At 45.4% G+C, this 19,402-nt stretch overlaps 1 protein-coding gene and 1 pseudogene across 1 annotated transcript in view; one reads left to right on the top strand and one right to left on the bottom strand.

The window, feature by feature from the left end:
- The window catches only part of LOC115635664, a 1,110,108-nt pseudogene that overhangs the window by 291,570 nt on the left and 799,136 nt on the right, over positions 1-19,402 (bottom strand).
- The window catches only part of LOC115635684 (zinc finger protein 239-like), an 861,693-nt gene that overhangs the window by 329,753 nt on the left and 512,538 nt on the right, over positions 1-19,402 (top strand). The window lies entirely within an intron of this gene.

The following is a 19,402-nucleotide window of genomic DNA, read 5'->3' as shown; positions in this document are numbered from 1 at the left end:
AGGGAATTTAGGGAATCCCAGCAACAGATGAGACAGACAACTTGGTGAACTGCTATGAGACTCTATGCAGTTAGATACAGTGATAAGGGATTCTTTGTTTCTGAAGGGGTATGTGTAAAATGTTTCACTGGATTAAGTCTCCTACAGCACCTCAGTAGGTTACATCAGTCAAAGAGGAGCAGCAGATACTAGGCATTGGGATGCCTGTGCCTTTAAGAACCCAGTCCGGGGAAGTCCATGCTGAGAGGTGTTGTCTGTGGGGGTAGGGGGAAGCCCCTCTGCCCTTCACCCTATTTTTGCAAACACTGATGTCTCCGTCTACAGGGGTAACTATTACCTTTCTACCCCAGCCTGTGCTGGGATTTTGCCTGCTATCACTCTCTGGCAATGCCTCACCCCAGGCTTAACTCTGGCTCCTTCCAGAGTTCCCTTCTCCTTCCCATCCCTGCTTTGGCCCTTCACCCTTTGGGAAGGACCCAGGTGTCCCCTCCCTCTTCCCCTCCCCCTGCCCTCCATCAACTTTCTCTTCCCTTGGCATGCCCAGCACTGCCCTACTCATTGCCATGGGGGTCTCTCCCCCTCTCCCCCACCTCCATCTCAGGGTTGTGTGCCTGGGCCTGGAGTGAGCCTGTTCAGTCTCACCTCCCAGACTCAGCGCTGTGTTCCTGGGCCATGCACCAAGCATGTCTGTTCTCAGCTCTCCACTCCAGTCTGTGGTGTGTGTGCAGTGCTGTGATCATGCCTGTTTCCAGCCCTTCACCCTGGTTTCAGTGCCAGGAACAGCACCATGCACTGAGCAGGCCCCTTCTAAGCGCTTGTGCACTGTCTACACTGGCACTTTACAGCGCTGTATCTTGCAGCGCTCAGGGGTTGTTTTTTCACACCCCTGAGTGAGAAACTTGCAGCGCTGTAAAGTGCCAGTCTAGACAAGCCCTTAGTGGCTTATTGAAGAAATGCACAAAGGCATAAGGATTATCCCAGAAACTGTGTGCAATAGAAACCTCTCCAAGATAGTTCTACACAAAGGAAAATGTTTGACCCAGGTCACAGCAAAAAATCTTTCCAGCAAGTGAGGGGAGGATATAAAAGAGGGACAATGACAACATCAAGGGGTCCTCAGTCTCCCTACAACAACACACCTGAGAACACCTCAGGAAAAAAGACTGAACTCTGGGAAGTGATAGTCCCAGCCTAAGATCTTTAGCCTGAGTAAGAAAACCTGGGAAAGCCAAGGCAACTGGTGCCTTAAGAATCTGCCAGCCTGTTTATCACTCAGGGTGAGACTTTGTTAATTTGTTTCCTACCTTTATAGTGTGTTAAGATCAGTCTGTGGTTTTTGTTTATTTGCTAAGGTAATCTGCTTTGTTCTGTTTGCTATCTCTTTAACCACTTAAAATTCACCTTTTCTAGTTAATAAACTTATTTCTTATTTATAATAAAACCCAGTTTATGTCATTTCTAACTGCAGAGGCACATCTCTCTTCACGTTGAGGAAGAAGGCAGATTTTTTGAGTTTGCGCTGTGCAAATTTTTCTATACAATGCAAGATAGTATTATTTTAGGTTTATCTCCCAAAAGGGATGTGCACGTGAGTGCTGGGGGAGTCCTCTCACATGGAGCTGACTTCAGTCTGTGACTGCAGTTGGGTGTGGCCCTACCTGTGTGTGCAAGAGGCCAGAAAGACTAATTCAGGAAAGCAGGGAGAGGGAACTCTGGCTTGTTGAGCAAGAGAGACTCAGTGAAATCCCAGTACATTAGGTGGCACTCCAGAAGGGAGGATCCAACCCATCACAGTCTTCTCTAGAAATCCCTAGTTATAGATCCCAGATCTTTACCTTCTTCAGCTTGCAAAAAACTGGAAGTCTGGTTTTCAAATTTTATGCAAAAAGATCAAAAATTTTGACAGGAGTAGGAAAAACACATTGTAGTGTTCTCCTCCTGGCTGTGCTCACCAGTCTCACAGCCCCACTCCCACAGACACACCCATGGAGATCTGTTCTGGGGGAGCACTGAGGGTGACTCAGTTGTAGAGAGAACCAGGTTTTAAGAGAGGTCGGGGCCACTAAATAGCTGCATCAGAAGTATGGCAAAGTGGAAAGTCTCCTGGAGCAGCAGTGTGTAGGCTTGTGGGAGTGAGTGGGGCTTTACGGATGTGGGAAGGAGAGCTAAGGGTATGTCTTCACTTACAGAGTTTTTGTGCTGTAAGTTTCACCGGTGATAGGGAACCGGTGAAAATAAAGCGCTGGTTTGTGTACTCACTCAATTCCTCAGGCATCGGAGAGCGTTTACACTACCAGCACTTCCATTGCCGAGGACAGAAGCACTGTAGGACAGCTATCCCACAGTGCAGCTCTCTCGATAGGGGGATGAGCGGAAGGCATTCTGGATCACCGCTCAATGCCCTGCTTCATGTCGCAGCAGCCCCATTACTTCCTGGTTTCTTCCGTGGCATTTTTTTTCAAACCTCCTGTCTGGCTGCTTTCCCCGCCACATCTTCAAACAAAGAGAAAGGGAGCTTCGAAGTTCCCAGGGCTTAGAGGGGGAAGGGCGGATGTCCATGCATCAGAGCAGCGGAGATGCAGACCAGAGTGGTCATTTTTGGAACTGTGGGATATCCTTCGGAGGCCAAAGGGTGTTTACACTGGTAGAACATGTCTTCACTCTCACAGCAGCGCAAAAAGAACAGTGGTAAGAACTGTATGCCTCTCGTGAAGGTGGTTTTCTTTTTGCGGTGAAACTTCTGGATTTCACCACAAAAAGTCATTAACAAGTGTAGACGGTCCCATGGTTTTAGTGCAAAAAAGGGACTTTTTGCACTTCAAATGGTAAGTGTAGACATACCCTAAGGCTGGGCAGTGGCATTCTGAAGTAATTGCCACCTGCATTCCACATTTTCCAGTTTTCTAACAGTTAAGTCTTACTTCTCCAACAAGGGGCAGGCTGGTGCTTAGACAGATGCATGTGCCTAGGGATTCAGACTCCCTTCCTCAACCCAGGATAACCCCAGCCTAAGATGCCTTCCTCATCCCCATTTACTCCTCTGCTTCCAGCATATGCGCTTTGGCCTCTTTTCTCAGGTGGCCCCCCAGATATTTGTAAGGGGAATCTCTGATCACCTATCCCAAGCCCCAAGGGAAGCATCACCCTTCCTTTTGAGGAGAGCAAGTATTAATCCCTGGGGCAAATACCACACTTAGCAATAGAACAATCTTTGTATCTAAGCAAGGTGATCCCCAGCCAATACAAAGGGACAGATCATGGAGAGGAACCCTGATCAAAGTTAAGCAAGCACCTTTCCCCCTTTAGTACAATGTGTCTAGGGTGACCAGATGAGATGAAGAAAATATCGGGACACCGGGAGTGGGGGGAAGCCGAGTGCTGTCAGCCGAGCAAAAAATATATATATATATATATAGGGACAAATTGCACCCCGACCAGATATCGGTTGGGACGCGAGATAAACAGCTAAAAATCGGGACGGTCCCAATTTTATTGGGACATCTGGTCACCCTAAATGTGTCAGCTTCTCACACCAACCTTTGCAACCAACCCAGACTGAGTCCCCAGCAGCACAACTGCCCCCTCTGCACCCTAGTCCAACCTCCATGAGTTTTGGAGCTACAGCGCACAGCCAGTTGTCACTGGACCTTGGTTCAGCTGCTGTGGGCACAGCATTCATCTGGGAAGTTGTGTCTATGCCCCAGCTCCTGTGTCTCTCTAATAACTTTGGATTGTGACATTGTCTGATTAAAATATAATTATGCAAACCACTGTTGCTACCGCTGCTATATAATTGCAGCAAATCTTATACAATATATAACGCATGGCCAGAAAGGGTTAAGCAGCTTGCAGACTGAATGACCCAGAGCCAACCTTTAAAGTCATGTTAGGACGGTATGCGAATGGTAATTAGGGCCATTCATGGTAGATAGGCTAAAACTTTGAAATACAAACCTATGTTGTTAGAAGTTAGAGGTAGTATTAATGGAATGTATCTTTGATGCTAACCATGTAAACAGATAGTTCCTGTCTGTCACTATAAGTATTAATTCAGGGAATATTAACATTTAAATGAATCTTGAGTGAAGTAATGTCATCGTCTATATGTCTTTTTGAAGTTTGTGATAGACTGCCTAATGAATAAATTGCCCTATGTTAATTTGTGTAACTAATTACTGGTGACGTTTAGGAAGCAGAAGGTTACATCAAAAGCCTATTGTTTACCCAGGACTGTATGGTCAAGTGGAGGCTATAAACCTGTATAAAAGACCACTGGGTCCTGATCCTCAGATCTGCTTGCAGTTTCATGCAGGGGAAGCCTAAACCGCAAGAGCTGAGATCCTAGTTCTGGCTGGACTACCCTGAAATATAAACATTGGACTATAACCTATGGACTATTTCTGAAAGAACTCTTTGGAACTACAAAGCTCACCATCTCTGCTATGAATCTGAATCTCAAGAATTGAACTCATGTCTTTACATCTACTGACTTTTACCCATATTCTTTTATTTTTTGATAAATATTAGTTTAGTTAATAAGAATTGGCTGTGAGTGTGTATTTGGGTAAGATCTGGAATATTCATTAACCTGAGAGGTAATGTGTCTGATCCTTTGGGATTGGTAGAATGGTAGAATCTTTTATATGATGGATAAGATTTTCAGAAATCTTCATTGTATTTGACTTGGGTACCTGGATGGAGGCTTGAGGCTGGGTAACTTCAAGGAAACTGTGGTGCTGCCTTCTGGGCAACCAGTGAGGTAATAAAGAAGCTGTTTTATGCTGACTTGGTAAATCTAAGTATTGAAATATCCACCAGCTTTGGGGATTGTCTGCCCCATTCTTTGCAGTTCACCCTAATTGAGTGGTCACAGCTGGCCTGCACTGGGATCCCTATCACACCTTGGTTCAGCTGCTGTGGGCACAATTTCACCTGAAATGTCCTGTCTATGGCCCTGCATCTCCCTAATAACTTTGGATTTTAATTACAAGTTAATTTAACTGAAAGTTGCCTGTAAGTGTTTCACACAGTGCTGTAAAGTCTTCATTGTAAGGGCGATGCTATAACAAAATAGATAATATGTCCGTGTGACAAGAAAAGCAAAAAATGACGTTTTTAAGGATACTCGATATGAGAAAATTTTATCTGAGATGCTGAATCCTTTTTTAAAACCAGCTCCCACTGGTGAAATAAGGCAACCTTTAACAGAACATAAACTGTTAAATGATCAGTGAGGCTTAAATCACAAGACATGCAAGCCAATCTATATGAGAGTGTTCCCTTCAGACTGGAGAAGGGGATGTGACAAGCTGCTGTTTTATTACTGATTTGTCTTATAGAGTTTATTATTGTTGTTTTTCTTATTTGCATCACAGTAGCCCTCACAGACCCTGAATGAGATCTGGGCCCTGCACAGAACAGTGAAGGGTAATCCCTGCCCTGAGTAGGTTACAGTGCAACTAAACAAGAGAGACAAAGGGAAACTGGCACAGAATGGGTCAGTGAGTTGGCAAGAGTCACCCAGTAGGTCTGTGGCAGAGCTGGGAATAGAACCCATATCTCCCCAGAGTCAATCTAGGGTCCTAACCAGTAGGTCATGCTGCCACCCCAGCATTAAGAGACAGTGATGAAGTACATCTATTAAGAGGGAAAAACACCTTGATAAATTCCCAAACCCAGCAGACACAGGAGATTTCCCACTGAGATTCTGAATTCCTGTGTTGTTCCATGAGGGGTGAAACTCGAATGCCAGCCTGCACTAGAGGAGGTCACTGTGCTAAACATGGTGTGGACCCTGAGTAGATTGAGTCTATGCACAAAAAGGCCCCAGAAAGCACAGGTCCATGCCATATACAAATACCATGGGGATTAGACTGGATTACAGCAAAACTATCCACAGGTTGGAGCTTACCTGTGTCAGTCTGAGCTGTTTTATTGTGTATTGGGACAAGGACCAGCCAAACTGGTTCCATTAATTCCACAATGCAGCTTTTGAAATCTTCCAGAATCCACTGCTTTTGAAATTGTTACCACAGAATGGGACAATGGGGTACCTACCCAGAGGGCACTGCTATGGAAAGGATTTAGGACAGCACTAGGGCAAACCTCAACTGTTCTTAATATAAATCAGCATGTCTAATTAGAGTGGTCACTAACACATTCCCAGAATACAGGCCATCCCCACGCTTGCCTGCATGGTCCCACCCCCACCTGTATCGGTCGGCCTGCATGGGCCCACCTCCGCCTTTATCAGCATGCCCCCACCTGCATGGAGGTGTTGGCCACACCCTCAGTCTCCTCCTCTCATTTTCACTGGACAAAACCACGTCCACTGCTAAGTCCCTACTGGACAAGGATAGTGCTCCACAAAACTGGAACTGTGGAGCTTCAAACCACATGACTGGTCTTCCTACTTCTGATCGGGTTTGCCCTAGTGCTTAGATCAGTTCTGTCCAAACAGGGCAATCTCCAGGGCTTCAGGTCTGAAATTCAATGGGTGTTGGGCTCCTGGGAGAATCCCAGCCCATATTTAGAGCCCTGGTGGTTTCTGAGATTTGTATAACTTTGTTAGTTAAGCCTCCCTGATTACTAAAAAAACTGGACCTGAATTGGTAACAAGTTGGAATATGACACACTTCTAGTCTCCATTAATAAGGTTTCATCTCCTTGGTGGCCCTGATGTCAAAACAATTAGGACCAACAGTCATCTTGGGTTTTGGATGGGAAAACATCCAGCTCCACACCCCTCTCAACCCTCAAAACAAAACCTCTCAAATCATTTGTTTCTTCAGGAAAAAATTCCAGCCCAGTTGAAGACTCTGAGGGGAGAGAGAGAAAAGCTGCTGGGATTTAAAGTGACTAAACAGAAGAGCAGCAAGGAATATCTGGTAGGTGCCCATTGTCATGAACTGGCAGGGACTTGCAGTGGGAGCTCTGTTTGTAGGAAGATTCCTCTGTGGTTTTGGTAAACGTGGGCTTGTGTGTGTTTCTCCATGATCATGGATTGCTGGGTTAGAGCCATGTGTAGACAAGCTCTAAGCTTACATTTCAGTTAATGAATTAATTTTTAGCCCTTGTTGCTGTCACAGAAATCCTCTCCAAGTAAACTGAATGTCACCCGTGAAGTGCTGTCCACTGTGTCTGGCCATTTCCTGCACTGATAACATGTTTATTTCTTTTTCCTCCCCTGGCATCTTTGTCAGTGTAGTGCTAAGTCCTGCCTCCTGCTGCTGCTCGGGTTCTGAATTCCCAAGACTGTGAATAACATAGTATGCTAACCATGACAGAGATGGAAATATCCCTTTCAGAGATATTGGGACTAATGGGGAGGGTGTAGTCAAATGACAGAAGTCTTAGGATTTTCAAAGAAATTCTCCTTCCTGCACACTCAGTTCTCCAAGAAAAGACCCCAGGCTCCATCAATGTCCCTGACCAGCCTTTTCCCTATTTTTATACAGAAACAAACAGAAACCAAGAGGCAGAAGATTGTGACTAAATTTCAGGAACTGTGGCAATTCCTGGAGGAACAAGAGTGACTTGTAGAAACCCTAATTGAAACCTTTTCTGATCTCCCCATAAAACCGCTGCCTTCTAACTGCCAGAAACTCCCCTGACCTCCATTCCTGCTCAGTGTTAGAGAACTCCTTTCCTCTGCATTGCCCAAGAATTTGTCTACAGTGCTGTTTCAAGACGTTAACTAACATTATAGAAATCTACATGTACACTAGTTTCCACAATCATGTTAAGTAATATGTTTTAAACATGACTAAAAATATGATGAGCTATTTATATATATATATAGCACCCAAAAAATGTGCTAAGCACTTTACACTCACAGGACAGGCTAAAGACCAGAGACTGAAAATGGACAACACACAAAGATGGAAAAAGCATGAAAAGGGGGGAGTTAATAATAGGATGGGTGTCTTTGTGGCTAAGGCACTGAAGAGATCTAGGTTCAATTCCCAGCCCTGTCACAAACTCCCTGTGTGATTTGGAGCAAGTCACTGCATCTCACTATAGCTCAGTTTCCCTATGAGGATAATGAACCTTCCCTTGTCTAGTAAGGCATTCAAATTTCACAGGCTTAGCTTTCAGCACTATAAGTAATCCTGATTGCTTCAGTGGGTCCACTCATAGGAAGCTTATTACACAGAGTACAGCACAATGGGGCACTGACTTTAGGTGGGGTCCACAGTAAGCTGGTGTGCTGGGACCACTGACCCACATTGTTTCACTGTTTTCTTGTACTCCTGGGTTTTATTGTTGGGGGAATTCTGCACTAAAAATTTAAAAATTATGTGCACAGTATTTTAAAGTTCTGCAAAATTTGGCATATTTTATTTGTCAAAATAATACAATATTAACACTCCAGTTTCAATTATATTGATAAATTATCTCAAGATACCTGTCAGCAAGTATGTCTGTAACACTACAGACAAAAAAAAAAAAGATTTGGGAAATGTTTTTTGACAGATAGATTCCTTATTAGACATATTAATACAGAACTTTGAGTAATTCATTTAGAGTTTATTATTATTAACAGAAAATTGACCACAGTCATCACTTTAATAAAAAGCAGCTTAAAAAGAGAACTGTCTATTCAAGATATCAGAGCAAGTCGAGACCCCATTGCTATAGCTCTTCTAAGCTAATTATATTTCTATATTATAACATTTTCTTATATTTCCATTTACACCCACACATTCTTTCTTTGCCTGTGTTTTGTTTTTCAGCGTGCTTGTGATTGTCTTCTGACATTTGTTTCTGCCATCCTCTTGAACTGCATCTTCTTTCACTTTGCGTTTTTTTATGCAAATGTCCACAATCACAGAATCTGTCATAACTGAGAACAACGTTGCAGGATATGCAAAATAATTTGTGCCCATCCACATATAGTTTTGTAGGGAATTCTCAAGCACGAAAACTTAGTATTGGTGTTTATGATGCTTGATGTGAGGGTCATTCACACTGTGCAAAAGAACAAATATCCCTTTACCCTTCGGTAACTTCATCCAAATCTTGTGGTCTACTTTGGGAAATACTTGGTCCTGACATTTTACCTACTGCTTGACAGAAGTTTTATTTGCCATCAAAGTCTTTTTTTTTTTTAATGGATAAGTAAATAGATCCAGAGCTGCAATCTAATCCATTTGTGCCACTCTGACACAGGGAAAAAGCCAAAAAGTACATAGATCTTTCTAGCTGAGGATTCCCTTGGAATGGAAGAATACTGACTACTGTTCTATGCAAATCCCTAAATAGGAAACAAAGAGGGGTGAGCAAAGGAGCACAGTCAGAACACACTACACTCTTGCAATCCTCAGCTGATAATGACTCACTTGGAACCCTCCAGCTGGCATATTTTGGAGTAACAGCTCCCTTTCCTGTACTTCTTAACCAACTATAAATAAAATATGGGTGATTTTGATGAAAAAGAGATGTCTTGTGTCACTCTAAAGGTCAATACAGTTAAGCTATCAGCAAAAGTGCCTCAGGATGATCTTTGCAGTTCTTTATCAGAGGGTAGCCGTGTTAGTCTGGATCTGTAAAAGCAGCAAAGAATCCTGTGGCACCTTATAGACTAACAGACGTTTTGGAGCATGAGCTTTCGTGGGTGAATACCCACTTCCTCAGATGCATGTACATGCATCTGAGGAAGTGGGTATTCACCCACGAAAGCTCATGCTCCAAAACGTCTGTTAGTCTATAAGGTGCCACAGGATTCTTTGCTGCTTTTGCAGTTCTTTGATGGTGCACAGGAAGAATGATACTAAGCCTTGAAATGATTTGCAGCGTAGATCAAAAATAAAGCTTGGAATTGCAACCAAAAACAGTTGGCAAACCAGTGCAATGTGAAAATGACAGAAAAGCAGCTGGGATTGAGGGCTGCCTATAATCTGCTTTGCAGCGTCACAGGATTCTGGGGCACGTTTAAGAGTTCAGGGTCCTTGCAGCAGATGACTAACACTCTTCTGGAGGAAGAAATAACAGACAGGAATTCAGGTGGACTCCTGAGCTGGCTGGAGAATGGGAGTGGGGAGTATTGGAGGAAATCCCCTAACCCTCTTTCTCAAATAGTAACGTAGCTAGATTTCACCCATTATTTCTAGTTATTAGTCAATAAATATATGCAGCCGTATGCTCACTATTACATCATAGACAACTGAGAGCAAGCGAGGGCTGGGGAATCAAGTTCACAATTTATATTGGCTACTGATCATCCCCAGAAAGGTCAGTAGTAAACAGTTCATGGAGCACATTTGTAATACATGAACAATTCACTAAGCAGACAGGGTTCTCCATTCTACTCTGTCTGAGGGAACAGAGCCTGCCCCACCTCTACCTCCTCAGAAACACCCCAGGCCCTGCCCCTCCACGTCTGTTGCACCACACTAGTGAGCGAGAGGCAGGGCCGGTGTAACGACAGAAACAGCTCCTGCTCCCGAGGCCCTACTTTGGCTACACTGAGCATGCGCAGTAACTTTTGCTGTCGCCACTGCCCTCTCTCTGCCCTCACTTCTACTGCCGATTTGCTGCCTCCTCTTTGGAGGGGTTTAAAATGATCAAGGGGGCCAAATCGCAGCGAGGGGGCTGCCAGGGTCTGAGCAGGGAGCAGAAATTTACTGGCCAGGGGGATCAAACTGCCGTAGGTAGCAGCAGGAGAGGGACTGAAGAGGAAAAATCAGGGGTGGGGGGGGTGGTAGCCGGGGTTAAGGCGGAGGGAAGACGCTGCCAGACCCTGTGTGGGGACAAACCCCCCCCGTTTAGGGAGGGGGAGAGGGGGGAACAGGGACCCCTAGGGATGAGCCAGCTGCTGTGCTCGCTAATCTGGGGGTGTCGGGGTTGGGGGTGGGGGGGGGGGGCAGGGGCTGTTTTCATTCTGTTCCCAGGACGCTGCATGTCAGCACCAGAGCAGGGGGCGGGTTCCCGGGGCTGGGTCTTAAAGGCACAGACCTCCCAATTCCTAGACTGTCGAAGCTTAGACACTGCAGCTCCTCTCTATCCTATACAAGTGTCGTGGGGCTACGTTACTGCTCCGGCCAGGAGACTGAATGCGGTGAAATATTGTACAGACGCCCCCTCCCTCCCTCAAACTCTTGCCACTCACATTTTGACTATGTAAAAGAGTCTTCTATCAGTTTCTATGTCTATATGAAATCACTACAGCTCCTTTCTCTTATACAACATGCTGAGTTGCTAACTCCTTCCCAGAGCCCACATGTCTGCACCCCTTCCTGTACCCCAATCCCCTGCCCCAGGTCAGAGCCTGCACCCCTCACTCTAACTCCCCATAGCCTGCAACCCTCCTGCCCCCCAACTCCATCCCAGAGCCTGCACCTCAAAAAGGACCAGATTAACCTTTGTAGGTCCGGTGCTAAACATATTTCTAGGTCCCCATGGGGGAAATGGGGACATGGGGTAGGGGGGCAGAGTCCTCAGAGCAAGGGACTGGCCGGGGGCAAAGGGAGATGGGTCATGGCACGGCAGGGACAGCCCTACTCCACCCAGGCCAGTACAAGGGCACTGTTTGCAAACCGGGAGCTACCAGACCCACACTGTCCAGCCTGGCCCTGCGCTGCCATCGTGCTTCTTCCCCTTGGGGGTGGGCCCAGGCTGCACCATGCTACCCCTTGCCCAGCACCCCTCTGGCTCCCTACGCCCAGTGCCACACCACCCAGAGACCCCCACAAGCCCCTGCCCAGCACCCCTCCAACTCCCTACGCCAAGTGTCACACCATCCAGAGATCCCCACAAACCCCCATGTCCAGTGCCCTCCCAGATCACTCCCCCACCCACTCAGAACCCCCCTCCACAGATCCTCTCAGTGGCGAGTGCCCCCCAGCTGAAGACCCCCCACAGCCCTCCCACAACTGCACAGTGCCCTGCACCTCCCCACTCAGAGCCCCCCCTACAGATCCCCTCACTGCCCAGTGCCCTCCACCACCACAACTGCACAGTGCCCTGCACTGACCTCCCATACTTCCGAGCACCCAGACACACACAGATCTCCCCCACTGCACAGCCCCCCAACACACAGGGATCTCCCAACCCCCCATTGCCCAGCACCTACCCAGATCCACTAGAAACCTACTCTCCCACACCCTAACCCCCAGCCACAATAGCCGGCCCTGATGGGAGGTGACTATGTCTGACAGGCTGAGCTGGCAGCGCAGCCAGAGCTGGTCCTGGGGCAGGATAACTCTGGCCCCTTGGGAATGGTGCAAGCAGCCAGGCTAGAGCAGGAGCAGAGCCTACTCGGGTCAGGCTCTCTCAGGACCCAGCTGAGCCTCCCCTCTCCCCGACTGTTCCCTGTGACTGGCTGAGACTGGCCCAGCCTCTGCACCAGTCCCAGGTGCCTCTTCCCCCAGGGAGGCAGGTGGGACCCCACAGGTCCCAGGCAATGGAGAGAGCTCAGAACTGGAGCAGTGCTGGGGAATGGGGCAGATCCCTGAGACATGACTCCCAAGATCCTACCTGCCCACCCACACCCATTGGCCCCGTGGCCAGCAGTCTTGCAGAGCACACACACACTCACACCTCTCTCTCTCTCTGCTTTCCTATCGCCAGTTATGTAACTACAGGAATGAAATCTAGACATCCCGTAAAACAGCTAGTTCCACATTGTTCTTCAAACCTCAGATCACTGAAATACAGCTTAGCATTTGAGATCCTATGTGACTGTAGTACATTTTGCGCTGCCTGCATCTACACTGACATCAGGAGAGGATTAGAGGACAAGACTGTCCGTAGCATATATGAATTTAAAAAAAGGTGACACACACCCACCCACTATTAAAACAACTAGAAGAGAGAACAGTAGCTGGTGCCAAGAGAGAAGATGCAATGAAACCCTTTTGTACCCACATCTGATGTCTGAAAAGCATCAGTCACTCTGCAGATCAAAGAAAGAAAGAGCAGCCAGTTTCAGAAAGATAGGATCCTTATGTCCTATATAGGAGAAGTGCACTTCCCTATAGCAGTTTCCCAACAGAATTTTCTTATGGATTTATTTATTAAGCAAAAATTAAGATTAGGAGTCTGATTTAGAGTATGTACATTTTCAGTGTTCGTTAACTATGAATCTATTGCAGCTACTTTTATTTTACTCCTGCCTTCATAAAAAACTACAGAGTTATTACAGACGATTACAAAGACTAAAGTACATGCTTTAATTTAATTAGGACCAGGCCATCCAAGATGAAAACTACACCGTGAAAGAGTCCTACAACCAGGTGTTTGAGGCCAATCCCTTTATCAATGGAATCCTCAACCAAAATATGAGGAGGAGAAGAGTCACCCTCTAACTTTTGACAATAGTTCAACGTCAGACACCAAGAAGACCAGCACCATCCATATTCTGGTTTTGGATAAAATACTTGATCTTGCCTATGTCAAAGAAACCTTCCTCTCTCCAAGTCTACACCCCACTACACCCTTTAGCAATAAAGTAACCATTAAACAAGTTCTGAATCAGTAGTCTTTCTTCTCAATTTAGTTTTAACAAAAAAGCTGCAACATATGTAGCTATGGGAGATAACAGTGCAACTACTAGGTATTGGTGGGGGAGAAGTATGCTAGTAATGTCCTGGATATACTGACAGGGCCGATTTTAGGCCAATTCAACCAATTCCCCTGAATTGAGCCCTGCCTCTAAGAGGGTCCCGCACCCAAGCCCCGGTTCGGTGTATCGGCAAGAGTCAGTGCACTGTACCGGTGTGGCCTGGGGGCCCTTTAAATTGCCACCACAGCCACACTGCTGGAGCCCTGGGGTAGGGCTCTGGGGATCTGTGGTCTACTTAAAAAGTCCGGGGCTCCCGTTGCTTCTATCACCCCAACCCTTTAAATAGCCACTGGAACCCCGCCGCTTCCCCAGGGCTCTGGCAGCTATGTACATGGCCGGGGCTGTGGAAGCAGGGGAGCCCCGGGCTGCTGCTGCTACCCTGGTGGGGGAGGGAGAGGGAGCACTTACCAGACCGGGTGGTCTGTACCCCCTGTACCCGCACCCCCTGCTCTGTCTCCAGCCAACCACTCCCTGCCCTGTCTCTAGCCAACCCCTGCCGCACCCTCCCTCCCCACCCCGCCTGAACCCAGCCATTCCTGCACTCTTCTGTTTTCAGCCCTGCCAATCCATGCCAAACCCCTCTGTGGCCCTGCCTGAAGCCAGCCAGCCCACCCCACACACCCCTGTTTCCAGCCATCCCTGCACCCCTTGCCCTGCCAGCAGCCAGCCCCATGTCCACTGGTGCCCTGCAGTCCACAGGGCAGTAACCCTGCATACCTGCTTCGATGACGGGGGAAGAGAGCAGCTGGGACCCACACATGTGCACACCCTAGGGTGACCAGACAGCAAGTGTGAGAAATCGGGATGGGGTGGAGGGTAATAGGATCCTATATAAGAAAGAGACCCAAAAATTGGGACTATCTCTATAAAATCGGGACATGTGGTCACCCTAGCACACTCCCAGGAAGTGGCAGGGACCCAAACGTGTGAAACAGAGCTCATTTTTAGTTCAGGCCCATCTTTTTAAAAAGAACTTTAGGTAGGGTTAACATACATCTGTATTTTCCCGGACATGTCATGTTTTTTGGTTCTTAAATTGTTGTCCGGGAGGAATTTTTAAATACAGACATATGGTAACCCTATTGGTACAAAAAATACATACTCTGGCACATCCCTTAAATCAGAAATTTTTATAGGGAACTGGTTGCTAAGAAATGAAAGGCTTTTTTTTTTTAACCTTTTTTTTTTAAGTCATCCCTGCTGGTGCCCCTCCGAAAATGTTTGAATTGGGTGGGCCTCAAACTTCCTAAAGTTGACCCTAACTGGTCTGTTAAGTGTTATTGCTTTTAATATGCTAATACAAACACTGTAATAGAGCATTAATGTCCCAATGTACTGTAGTTTGTTTTAACTTACCGTAATACTAGAAGTGGTGCATGTGAACAGTGTCGTAAGGAGGGCAAGGCGAGTGAGACAATTGCCTCGGGCAAGGAAAATGGGGGGTGCAGAAAGTCTCTCCTTCAGTGGCAATTCGGCAGCAAGTCCTTCCCTCCAAGAGGGACTGGGGGACCCATTGCCGAATGGCCGCCGGTTGTCAGGAAGGGAGAGGGACGGCACATCCGGCTCTTTGGCAGAAATTTGTTGGTGGATCCTTCCCTCCAAGAGGGAAGAGCCGGACGTGCCGCCCCTGTTTCTTGCCTTGTGTGCAAAAATCCCTAGTTACGGCTCTGCATGTGAAGCTCTCCTAAAAGCTGACACTACAGTAGAGATATTCCCAAGCCAGCATGCATAGGGCTGGGGGTGGGGAAGGAGAGTCCATTTAGGTAAAAGTAACATCTCTCACACCAAACAGGAACTTTTCCACCGTTCATTATTAGACCTTGTCTTTCAAACACCAAAAACTATTACATATGCACAAAGGTCAATAATCCCCCCCCCCCATATATACAGAGTTGTGCTTCTGCATATAGTATCTATCTCAGAGTAATATTGAGCTCCCAGCTGTTCAGGAATCAGTAAAGAGTCAGCTGCCAAGCCACATGTTGAATCCTATTGCAAACACTCTGGGTGACCCATGAGGCATTCTGAAGCAAGAGATAACTGGAAAACTTTAAATAAGATGCCGAAAGAATAATTTTTTCCTAGGTTTTGTTTCTGTCAGATTTATTGTATTATGTATAGTAAGTGTTTAATATGAAAACCAGGTAGTAGGGTTTACAATGTTATAACAAGAGATTATGCTATTACCATTATCCAGTCAACTTGCACGCTACTATTTTGAATTAGTGATAATTTACAGAGAGAGAAAGAAGAAAGCTGAATTTAGAGAACAATTATTAACCAGATTCTTGGTTATTCACCAGCCACTTTGCTTCAGTCCATGGCATAAAGCACCATAAACCCATGACAGTATGGACAAGAGAATATTCACCTCAAATTGGTATCTGCTAAACTCCCTGCCTCCGCCCCTCATTCCCAGTCACAGTATTCAGGATATAGCTGAGTGAGAAAGTGGCATGGCTGAAGCATTTAGCAGGCAATTGAAAACTAGTATAGAGTACAACAGCCCTGAGAACATCGCTTAATTCTGAGCACTGTGTCTGCAGTGAGATGCAGGGTGGGCCTGGTGCCATGGCACCATTGGCATCATTGTAAACTTGGTACTGACTCCAAGCCCCCCTCCCACAGGAGAACTCCCTTGGACCTTTTCTGGATGCCACTAAAAATAAAAAAATCTGCTGCCCCAGTGCTAATTTACTGCTACAGGAGACTTGATGCAGTGAAATAATTTCCCTACATTCCATCAAACTCTGCATCACACATCATGAGTATTTAAAAGAGTCTCTCATAACTATTTGTCTATGTAAAGTATCATAACAGTTCACAAATCTTAGGATTGCCTTTTGCTGCATTTATCTTGCCTGTAAATCCAGCTCTTACAGTCCCATGGTCACACGTCATTGCTTGTGCGTAGAAGCTGATTCACAAATATTCAGTAAGTGTATTATATGGTGTCACCCTACATCCTTCCCAAGGGCAAAAATCTTCTGCAACAATGAAGGCCTGGGCTGATGACCAATGGCTGCAGAATTTTTGGATGCATCTTTGTGCAAAAGTCACCAAAATAAAAGCTGCACTGACAGTGGAGAAGAAAAAACAATTGCACTATGGGGATCTGCAACACCAGATCACTTTTGGTCAGTCAGTGGTCTCTCTTCTAAAGTAAGGTGGAATGGATTTCTTTAATCTAAGTAGTCACAACATATGGTTAAATATTTTATGATCAATATCCTGTTAAGAACTCAGCAGTCACAGATAATACCTGTCTTCTTTGGAAACCAGGGCACATTATCCAGTCTTTTCCCCCACCCCTGCACAATCAGATCTGATCTGAGAAAAGACTTGCATAGAGCAGTTAATGGACATACCTACATACCTGATGACAAGCTCCAGGCAACTCTCCTATCCTCATTCACACCCACCTTAGCAGTTAGACAGACTTCTGGAAGTGAAACTCTGATTGAATCTGATTGATATCCAAAATACCGACACAGACAAATTCATTGTCAGCCCCCTGAAGGAACATCACCCATAGTAAGAATTGATCAGCTCCTATTATCTAGCCTAAAGAAATTCCTTGAGTCATCGGTTTACCCATAAACAAATCTAGTGTTCTTCCATCAACCAATTGAATATTTTCTATACAAAACCATTTCCTCACTCTTTTTTAGATATTTAACACTATTATAAATGCTGGAGGCAAAGTGGGGTTTGAGGGGGAGGCTGACAGCTCGCGACCCCCAATAATAACCTTGTGACCTCTTGACGGGTCCCGACCTCTGTTTGAGAACCCCTGGGTTAATTGAATTTTAGCACCCTGTGTCCATTCACATGCATATGCTATTTTGAGCATGTAAGTTTTCACAACATAGGCTCATCCCAGATTCTGGAACAAGTTCAAATGCTCAGTCGTGGAGTATGTACATAAGCTATACTAAAGACAAACCCACAGTAACCATCTCCAGTTTGTACCCCATGGAGTCAGTCTCTAGGAAACAGATAAATGCATGGAGGTTAAGTCCATGAATGGCTATTAGCCAGGATGGGTAACGAATGGTGTCCCTAGCCTCTGTTTGTCAGAAAGTGGAGATGGATGGCAAGGGAGAGATCACTTGATCATTACCTGTTAGGTTCACTCCCTCTCGGGCACTTTGCATTGGCCACTGTCGATAGACAGGATAATGTGCTGGATGGACCTTTGGTTGACCCAGTATGGCTGTTCTTATGTGCTAACCTAAATGAACCCAAAGTTATGGAGACAGATATGAGCCAAGGAAGCCAGCAGAGTATCAGAAACCTGGAAAAAATCTCTGACTGAGTGGGCTCAGGCATTTGATCACAAGCTGAGGTGGTTCAAAAGTTTTGGATTTTTTTAAGCAGAATTTTTGTATTGTTTCTTTAAACAATGAAACACAGCAAGCAGCAAATATTTGGCCACACACTTCTGAAACCCCAAACCATATTCAGGTTTTGGCAGACTAATTTCTGCTTTTCAATTAAAAAAAACACAACACATTTTGAAGGAAAGCAGACATTGTTCGTGATTTTTTTTCTGCTTTTTAAAAACCCCTAGTTTTCGATCCAAAATAAGTTTTGACAGAAAATATTTGTCCAACCCTTTTAATGAGCTTTGTTGCCTTTTAGCATTAGCTGATACTGAGAACCAGTGATACCTTGTAAAGACGTTTTCTCAAAATTGGTTTTGTGCCGAGATGAGGAAGGTTTATTTTTACCAGGGCCGCCCATGGGGGAGAGCAAGTGGGGCAATTGCCCGCAGGGGCCCCCTCGAGAATATAGTATTGCAATTTTTTTATGGAAGGGGCTCCCAAAATTGCTTTGCCCCAGGCCCCCTGAATCCTTTGGGCAGCCCTGGAATGAGGTGATACTGATATGTGTATGGTATAGGAGTTTCTCTATTTCAGATTCTTCAGATTTTCAGAAAGCGAAACGTTGCACCAAGCAAAGAATTACCTCAACACACATAATGGCAAGTAAGTTGAATGTTTCCATGTGTTCCCATGGGGGGAAGGGGTAGCTCAGTGGTTTGAGCATTAACCTGCTGAATCCAAGGTTGTGAGCCCAATCCCTAAGGGGACCATTTAGGGATCAGGGGAAAAAAAAAGCAAGGGGGAAAAAATTTGTCAGGAACAGTACTTCATCCTGCTAGTGAAGGCGAGGGACTGGGCGCAATGACCTTTCAAGGTCCCATCCAGTTCTATGAGATAAGTATATCCCCATATATTATTTATTCTTTTGTTTTCATAATCCATTATTTTCTAAAAACTCTGCATGTTTTATTTTTTTATTGACATATCTGTGCTATTACATTTACTGTCCTGAGTCACTATGTCTATACATGGTTACAATCTTGTAATGATCTCCTTATCTCTGATAACATTCACTCTGCATTGAGCAAATACAGCCATAATTTCCAAGCCACAAATATTTCAAAATTATGTCCATGCCTACAATTTATTTATGTCTGTCTTGTGATTGGCTTATGAATGATGCATTGTTGATTTAGGTTTACCTTGCTTATAGGTCTGCAATGTACATCTCATACCTTCTAAATCAACTTTCAGTCTGATATGCATTGATATGCCATGTTTGCACTTCAGTAACAGTTTTCTCTTGTAAATAATTCTCAGGGAAATCTTTTGATGACCAAATTGCAAATGTTTTGGCATGCCTAAAAAGTAGCACTGAAGGAATGAATAAAGCAGGCAGACTGAACCTACATCGATATGCTGTCAACTTTTCATTGGAAGGCAAGCAAAACTTTTTTTAAGATAGTACTGACACATTACACAGGAAACTTCAGCCTGTAAATGATGATCC

Source organism: Gopherus evgoodei, chromosome 15, assembly GCF_007399415.2.
Source record: "Gopherus evgoodei ecotype Sinaloan lineage chromosome 15, rGopEvg1_v1.p, whole genome shotgun sequence".
Classification (NCBI taxonomy): Eukaryota; Metazoa; Chordata; order Testudines; family Testudinidae; genus Gopherus; species Gopherus evgoodei.
This window is presented reverse-complemented; position numbering and strand designations above follow the sequence as displayed.